Below are 7,999 nucleotides of genomic sequence, written 5' to 3'. Positions count from 1 at the left end.
TGGAATGCCTGGCCATTGAGGGCGTAGAGCTTGTGGAAAACCTCGCAAAAATCGTCCTTAATGATCAGCCAGCAAGCACGCAAGAACTCGGCCGTGAATCCGTCCGGACCGGGCACCTTGCCAGAGGGAAGGCACTTAATTGCCTCCCAGATTTTGTCGGAGGAGAAGGGTTGTTCCAAGGCGGAGAGGTCGAAGGAGCGGTGACCAATGGCCGCCAGGTTGAGGGTAGCTCCACGCTCCTCGGGCACACCGAGCACAGAGGAGAAGTGTGCAAAAGCGACCTGCATCATATCGGCATCACCCGACACTAGGGACCCGTCGGCAAGGAGCCCAAAGATGTGGTTCTTGCTACTGCGATGTGAGGTCCGGGTTTTGGAGATGGCCGAGGCCGCCTCGCCGGCCCGCAACCAACGGGGACGGGCGCGTTGGCGTGCGATAGAGCGCTCAAGGGAGGCGAGGCCGAGGTATTGCACTTGAGCTTGCGCCGAAGCCAAGTATCAGCGCAGGACAGTCGTCGGGTGTCCTGGGCTTCATCAAATCGAGAAATGAGCTCACGGGCCACTCCCAGCTGGGCAGTAAGATTAGATGTGAAGCTGGAATTCCACCTTTGGAGGCTGCGCGCAATGGCCCGGAGTTTCGCGAACACGCGCCTGAAGGGATTAGGCTCCGGTGGTGTCGAGTGCCAAGTAGTCTGCATAGTTTGGTGGAAGCCATCAAGGGAGGGCCAGTAACGCTGGAAGTGGAAACGCTTGCCACCCATAGTCCTGGTAGCGCAGTCGAGGAGGAGGGGGAGTGGTCTGAGGCCGCGGAGGCGCGGCAGCGCAGAAGACAGTTCGCGTGGTCGAGCTCCCAGGAAGGGGTGCAAAGCACACGGTCGTTGCGAACAAGGGTTGAGCTGTCCTGTTCATTAGACCACGTATAGCCTCTGCCGTGCAAGTAGACGTCGTGTAGCCCATGGTCCGAGATGAAACGACGGAATCGGTTCATGGTGCGCCTGTTGATACGGTCATTGTTCTTGTCTCGGGCTAAGTGATCATGTTGAAGTCGCCACCCAAAAGCCATGGCCCAGCAATGGAGGTACGGAGCTGCTGCAGCTCGTCGAGGAAGGCGATCTTAGCGTCATCTCCTTGGGGGCCATACACGACTGTGATCCACCAGTGCGCTCCTCCAGCGGTGGGAGACACGACGACCAAGACGTGGTGATCGCCAAGGACCGAGTTAGATAGGGAGATCATCGCACTGTTCCAGGCCAGAATGATGCTGTCGCGGGTGCCATCCGCGGGTAGCTAGTAGAAAACATCGAAAGAGGGGCCGAGAGTTTCACACACAAGCGCAGGCGAGACCGAAGCTAGTTTAGATTCCTGGATGCAAACGATACAAGGGGAAGCTGAAGAGATTACAGAGCGAACAGCCGCACGCTTTGCCCCGTTGTTGAGACCACGCACGTTCCAGAAAATTGCCTTAAAGGTGTCATCCATAAAAGGGGTGGGGCTGTGTAGACGACACACACGCACGTCACGCTCATGCCGCCAAGGGGCATGGCAAGGGGGTGCCGTGAGACCAGCGAGGACCGACTATGGCACGTGCCATCCGTAGAAATTGGCAAAAGCACGGACAACGTCCGCGGCCAGGGGATGCTCGAATAGTTTGTTGTAGCGGTCCATGATCGCGTCCGAGACTGGTTCGTCGTCTTTGATGAGGCCCAAGTGAAGGAGAAGGACGCGCTTGGCCTTGGCTTCTGAGTCTAGGCCCCGATCGGCTCTGGCGATGCAGGTGCTACGGCGAGGCGCGTAGTTGGGGGGAGCAGCACGCGGCCTCGATGAGGCCCTGGGGTAGCCAGAATAGGAGACACCGTGGTGCTGACGGAATTGAGAAAGCCCAGCAAGTGCGTGGGGGCGGCGGCCTGGGCAGCCTGCATGGCGGAAGAGGGGGCGGGGAGACGTGGCTCAATTTGGGCCAAGGGAATCGGTGAAAGGACCTGGCCATGCAGTGGCGAGGGGGCGCCACTTGGGCCGCGGGGCCTGCAGGCTCGGCCAGGGGAACTGGTGAAGCGATCGGGTCCAGTACTGGAGGGGCCACATTGGTCGCATGGCCCACTGAATCAGCCCCCAGCGAGATATCTTCGTGGGGATCAGAGCCAGCGTCGGTCTTGTTGGTGAGGGACCCGACCAACGTCTCGAGGTTGGCAGGCCGCAGAGTGGCTGAGCCACTATCAGCGCGAGATTCCCCGAGCAGGAGCGGGGCAGTGGGGTCGGGCTCGGGGGCAGCGCCAACCTAAGACGGATCCAAGGGAAGGGTCGTGGAAGGCGACAACCCGACCTGTCGGGCAGGGGATAGGGAAGGATCTGGAGTCTCCTCGACTGGGGCAGAAGCGCCAGGTGGCGGATGCAGAGAGGCTGGAACCCGCAACGGGTCGTGCGGGCAGGTGGGAAGACCGGTCAGCAGATGGGTTTGAACGGGGGGGTGGGTGGAGCTGACGGAGCAGCTGCAGGTGCTGACGAGGGACTGCATGCTTTATCTAAAAGCGATGCAGAGCCCAACCTTTGGGAGGCGGGGATCCGAGGCGCGGGCAGGGAGTAATCGGGGTGTGGGCCTAGCACCCTCTGCCAACCGCGGTGGGGAGGCGACCGGCGACCAGGGGGACAGGCGGCGCCGCCGCGGGCACCACGGCCGAAGCGTCACGAGGTGCCAGGGGAGCACCGAGGAGGGAACTCGTACCGCCGAGGCCATGGGCCGGGAACTGGCGGCGAGCCAGGGTCATCACCATCAGCCCCGGCCGGAGGAGGGGGCAGCGGCGAGGAAGGTAGGCGATAGTCGTGGGTCTCAGAGACGTGGATCGACACCGGGAACCGGACGAGGGGGCGCGCGAAGCGCGAAACGCGGTCCGGGTCAGCATCAAGCGCAATGCCATCCCGCGGCGGCAAGAGCAGCTTGGACGAGCGCGGAATGCCATCAGGGTTGGCCGTCTAGGCGGAGAGGTGGAACACCGACATGTCGCGGCCAGAGCGCGTCTCCGGGGCGAGGTCTTCAATGAGGCAGAAGGGGGCCAGCAGAATGTCGGCGGAGGCATGATCCCATGCGTGGTCCGGGATGTCGCAGATCTCTATGAGGACGCACATGCGCACGGTGACCGGCTCGCCGCCGGCGATGGGTCTCCATGGGGTGAACCGAAGCCGGAAGCGTGTGGAGCGCAAGCTCGTGGCCGCGACACGTGCACGGGACTCGCGAGAGCGAAAGAGGATGAGGAAATCTCCGGGTGGTGGCAATGGACGGAGAACTCGTCCGGCGGAAAGGCAAACCGTGCCTGGAGAGCCTCGAAAACCTCATCGGCGGAGATGCCCTTGCGGTTGCCGGCAGGCTCGGCAAGCAGAGCAAGCGACTGGAGCGCATCCTAGGCGGACTCCATCGTCGCTGACCATGGCAGATAGCAAACCGTGTCGGCCGGGCGGAGCGAGGGATGACCCGAGAGGAGGGAGACAAGCATTGCAGAAGAGCTGGGGCCCGACAGGGAGGGGTGAGAAGGCGAGGCCGAAGAGGGGACCAGCGCTCAGCGGGAGGAGGGAGGCTAGGAGGTTGCGGCTGACAGCGCAGGCGAGGAGGGCACGGACGCGGCCCCGGAGGACGCGGGGCCGCTCGGTCCGGCAATGCTCGCCTCAGAGGACCCAGGAGAGAGGTGGCGCGAGCGCTTCAGCGGCGGAGAGCCTGACGGACGACGAGGGAGCGGGGTGGTGCAGAACCGGGCGGCATGGCCATAAAAGCGACAGCGCCGGCAACAGATATCACGGCGACACTCAAATCTGGGGTGCCAGGGACGGGCCAAGCAGCGCGGGCACTCGTCGGCGCGCCAGGGCGATGCGTCATGGTCACAGCGACGACGTTGGGGGCGAGGCGAGGGGCGACGGTCGGCGCGGCGCTCCTGGCGGCTGCGGACGGCGGTCCACGCGCCACCCGCCTCCTCAGGGGCCGGCGCCTCCATCGGAGGGACGCGGTGGAGCTCAGGACAAGGGCCTGGACGGGGGCGGTGGGTGGCGAGGAGGCGAGGACGAGGGCGTAGGAGGGTCGGGGCAGAGCGGGCTGGGCAATGGGGAGGGGCACCCATCCAACCAGCGACGGCGAGGGGGCCCGGCTGGGGCGACGGCGAGGACATGGCGGCGGGCACCGAGGGGCGCGACGGCGCAAGGGCTATGGATGCCGAGGCCGGAGTGGCCACAGGCGGAGCGCGAGGCGTGGGTGAGGAGCGCGGAGCTGGAGCACGAGGCGTCCCGGTCAAAACGAACTTCCTATGAATCTTTTAAATTTTGTATTTTTTTTATTTCATGCACTTTTTCTATTTTCATGAACTTTTTTTCTTGAATTCACATACTCTTTTCTGAATTTGCAAAAAGAATAATGTCATGTACCTTTGTGGTTTAAAAAATCGAAAAAATGATAGACATTTTTTCTCGTAAACTAGCCACCAAAAATAAGGAGCATATTAGTGGCAGAGTGTAAATCAAAATTTAGGAGGGGCCAGATGAGTATATGACACAGAAAATGATATGGTGACTAGAGAAGCTGGAGAATTAGCATAATGATTAACAGAAATACAAGCCTATTTGGCAAAAAATTACCTAGGAAGGGGGAGGGCCCGGGTTTATCCCGCCAACGCTGCGCCGAGATGCCGATGCATGCAATCCGTTTAATTTTCTACTCCCTCCGATCCTAAATATAAGTCCTTTTAAAAATTTCATTATAAACTATATACGGAGTAAAATAAGTGAATTTATACTTATCTAGATACATGCTGCCGTTAGTACCATTGGACCTGCTAGTAGAAGCACGCCTACGGCCATTCATGCATGTGGGTGGCCACTATATCACAGAGACGACCATTGAAAAATATTGCAACCAAAGCAAACATACAAGCCGACGAAAAAAAAACAGAGGAAACTGCGGCAGTGACTAGGAGCTACGTGTGCTGGCTCAGACGGACGCCTTCCAGGCGCCAGCTTCCACTCTAGCCCTATAAGCGCCTGTTAGAGCATGGCTAATAGAAGAGCCTGCTGCTGGCTGCATACAGGTGCCACATCATCCAAAGGCTTGATAAAAGACTACTAGTACTCCCTTCGGTCCTTTTTAATTTGCATATTAAATTTGTCTGAAGTCAAGCCTCGTAAAGTTTGACCAACTTTATAGGAAAAAATAATAACATTCACCATGTGAAATCAATACTAGTAGATACGTCATGACTTAAAGTTTCATGCTGTATAATTTTATCATGGTAGATGTTAATATTTTTTCATATAAATATGATCAAATTTTATAAAATTTGACTTCAGACAATTCTTATATGCAGAGTAAAAAAGACGGGAGAGAGTATAATAGACTGGCTGTAGGCTGGCTATTAGATGGACTATACTATTCAATGTTTGCATGTGAAGAAGGTCAAACAGGCTCACATGATTGGCAGGAAAGATGGAGCGCTTGCGTTTAGCACTCACGCCGGCTACATGCTGGCTGTATTGCATCGGAGATTGAGCTGCAGCCGGGCGATACACGGAGCGTCGGCTCTTCTCTCTCTCTCTTTGTTTCTCACTCCTCCAGCCATGGCGAATCTAGAAAAAAATGAAGGGCGGGCTGGGCTGTCTGAGTCATGCAAATATGTGTTGGATTGGGCCTGCAAGTAGTTGGGCCGGGCCTTAAAACTAATAGTAGAAACAAATTTTACAATGCTGGAGGGGGCTTGAGCCTGTTAAAGCCCCCCAGTAGAATCGCCCCTGCCTCCAGCAAGGATTTTTGCTGACATGTAAAACCTTATAGCCGGCTGACTAGGCTTATTATACTTTCTCTTAGGACGTATCGTTAAAAAGAGGCCGATTGGTACGGGGCACACACCCCCGCTACTGCTAAGTGGGCTGTCGAGCCATGTTATCTTCCCTTACAGATTTTCTGCTCTGGGTTTTCTCTGGTCTTTGTTTTCATCAATTCCCCTTTTTCATTTTCACCTTTTCTTTGTAATTTCATAAACTTCTATAAAAATCATGATCAAATTTTAAATTTGTGTTTTTTTAATTTTCATGAACAATTTCAAATCCATGAATTTTATAAAAAATCGTGAATAATATTCAAATCCATGGACATTTTTTCCAAACTCACGAATGTTTTTTTCAAATCCGCAGAAGTTTTTGTGTTTGTGAATTTTTTAAAATCCATTAACATTTTTTGCAAATTAATTGTTTGTTTTCCAAATTCATCGACTTTTTAAAAATTCATAATAAAAATTCAAGTAGGCGAACTTTTTCCAAGTTTGTGGACTTTTTTCCAAACCACAAACATATTTTAAGTTCGTGGATTTTTGCCAAATCCGTCAACATTTTTTCAACTTCAGGATTTGTTTCCAAATTCATGCATATTTCTAAATCCATTTTTTTTAATTCACAAGTATTTTTAGATTAATGAACTTTTTAAAATTCATGAGTTTTTATAAAGGTCAGTGGTCAACGCTCAACAATGAGTGGTTGAGTGTCGCCTCACGCAAGTTAGGGAGTAGTGCTTTAGCTTAATGAAGTGAGCAACAACAAAAATGAGTGAGCGGGCTCTATTTGGACGTGGCCTATCTAGCCGCGCGCGCGCATCAGCAAGCTAATCGGGCGTAAAAGGTGCTAGGGAGGTGGTCTCGTTGCTTGATATGTGGATGGCATGTAGACTCGTGGAGGCATTCGCTTTTGGAATGTTGTATGGCCCGCTGTGTATGGGTGTTGGTGGACAAAGAACTAGGTACGCAGGTATACGAAATCCAACGCGAAGAATTGATTGTTTGAATTATATGACCATCTGCCTAAACATGGATGCATGAAGATGATGGTGACTCTGTGAGCGATTTGGAAGGCTCGAAGAGATGTGATTCATTAATACATTTTTATTCGCATTTTGTTATGAGCAGGTTTATCTCAAGGTTCATTATTGAGCTAGAGGCGGACCCCGTAAGGATTGTGGGTCACCCAATAGTGCAGCCGACAAGGCAGTGATTGGGTTGGATTCATGCAAAGGGAAATGTAGATGGTGCCATTTATAAGGTGCACCGGAAGAGTGCTGCTACATTGATATTTTTGGCAGAGAATGGCAAGTTCATAGGGGCCTCGGTGCTGGTCATGAATGGGCTACTAGAACCTGGAACTATTGAAGCAATTGCGTGTAGGGAGGCACTGTGTCTAGCCCAAGACGAAGATTTGAATTCTATGAAAATTGCATATGATTGCGCTAGGGTTGTCCAAAGCATTGGGGAAGGGACCCTTGGTGAAAATGCTATGATCATGAAGTAGATTAGAGATATGCAGAATATGATGGGAGATATTATCTTTAAGTTTGATGATAGAGAGTGTAATGGGGATACCCACAAGGCCACAACATTGCTAGGAATTCGTTGAATACAGATGTTGGTTGCCATGTTTGACTTTTGGATCCCCTAGGCTATGTAAAACTTTCTAGCGTTGATTAATAAAGTCCGGTGGTGTTTCGCTAAGAAAGGAGGTCTCATTGCCTACAACATCTTGCAAGTTGGTTGGCCCAGTAGCCGGGTGCGGGTTTTTTTGTGTCAGTTTTCATCCATGTTTTCATGATTTTTACCAACCGGATTATGCTAGTTTTCATTGTAAGATCTTCTTATTTTATATTTATTCTCCTTTTCATTTAACTTTTGATTTTAGCTTTTCCTTTCTCTTTCTGTTTCCCATATTTCTTTTTCTATTTCACCTTTTGTTTTTCTACCTTTTGTCTACCTTTCCTTTTTCCCTTCCCCTTTTTGTTTTGGTTTCCTCCCTTTTGTATTTTTTGTTTATTTTTTACGAAAATGTAAATATTTTTTGATGAATATGCAAACATTAACAAAAATGCATGCACATGGTTAAAAACTCAATGAACTCTAAAAAATAGGTGCAGACAATTTCGAATATTATGAAAATATATTTTTAAATAGGTGAATTTTTTAGTCATATGTGTATATTTCTAAAAAAATGCTTGA

This window comes from Triticum aestivum, chromosome 3A, assembly GCF_018294505.1.
Source record: "Triticum aestivum cultivar Chinese Spring chromosome 3A, IWGSC CS RefSeq v2.1, whole genome shotgun sequence".
In the NCBI taxonomy this organism is placed as follows: domain Eukaryota; kingdom Viridiplantae; phylum Streptophyta; class Magnoliopsida; order Poales; family Poaceae; genus Triticum; species Triticum aestivum.
Note: the sequence above shows the minus strand (reverse complement) of the source record.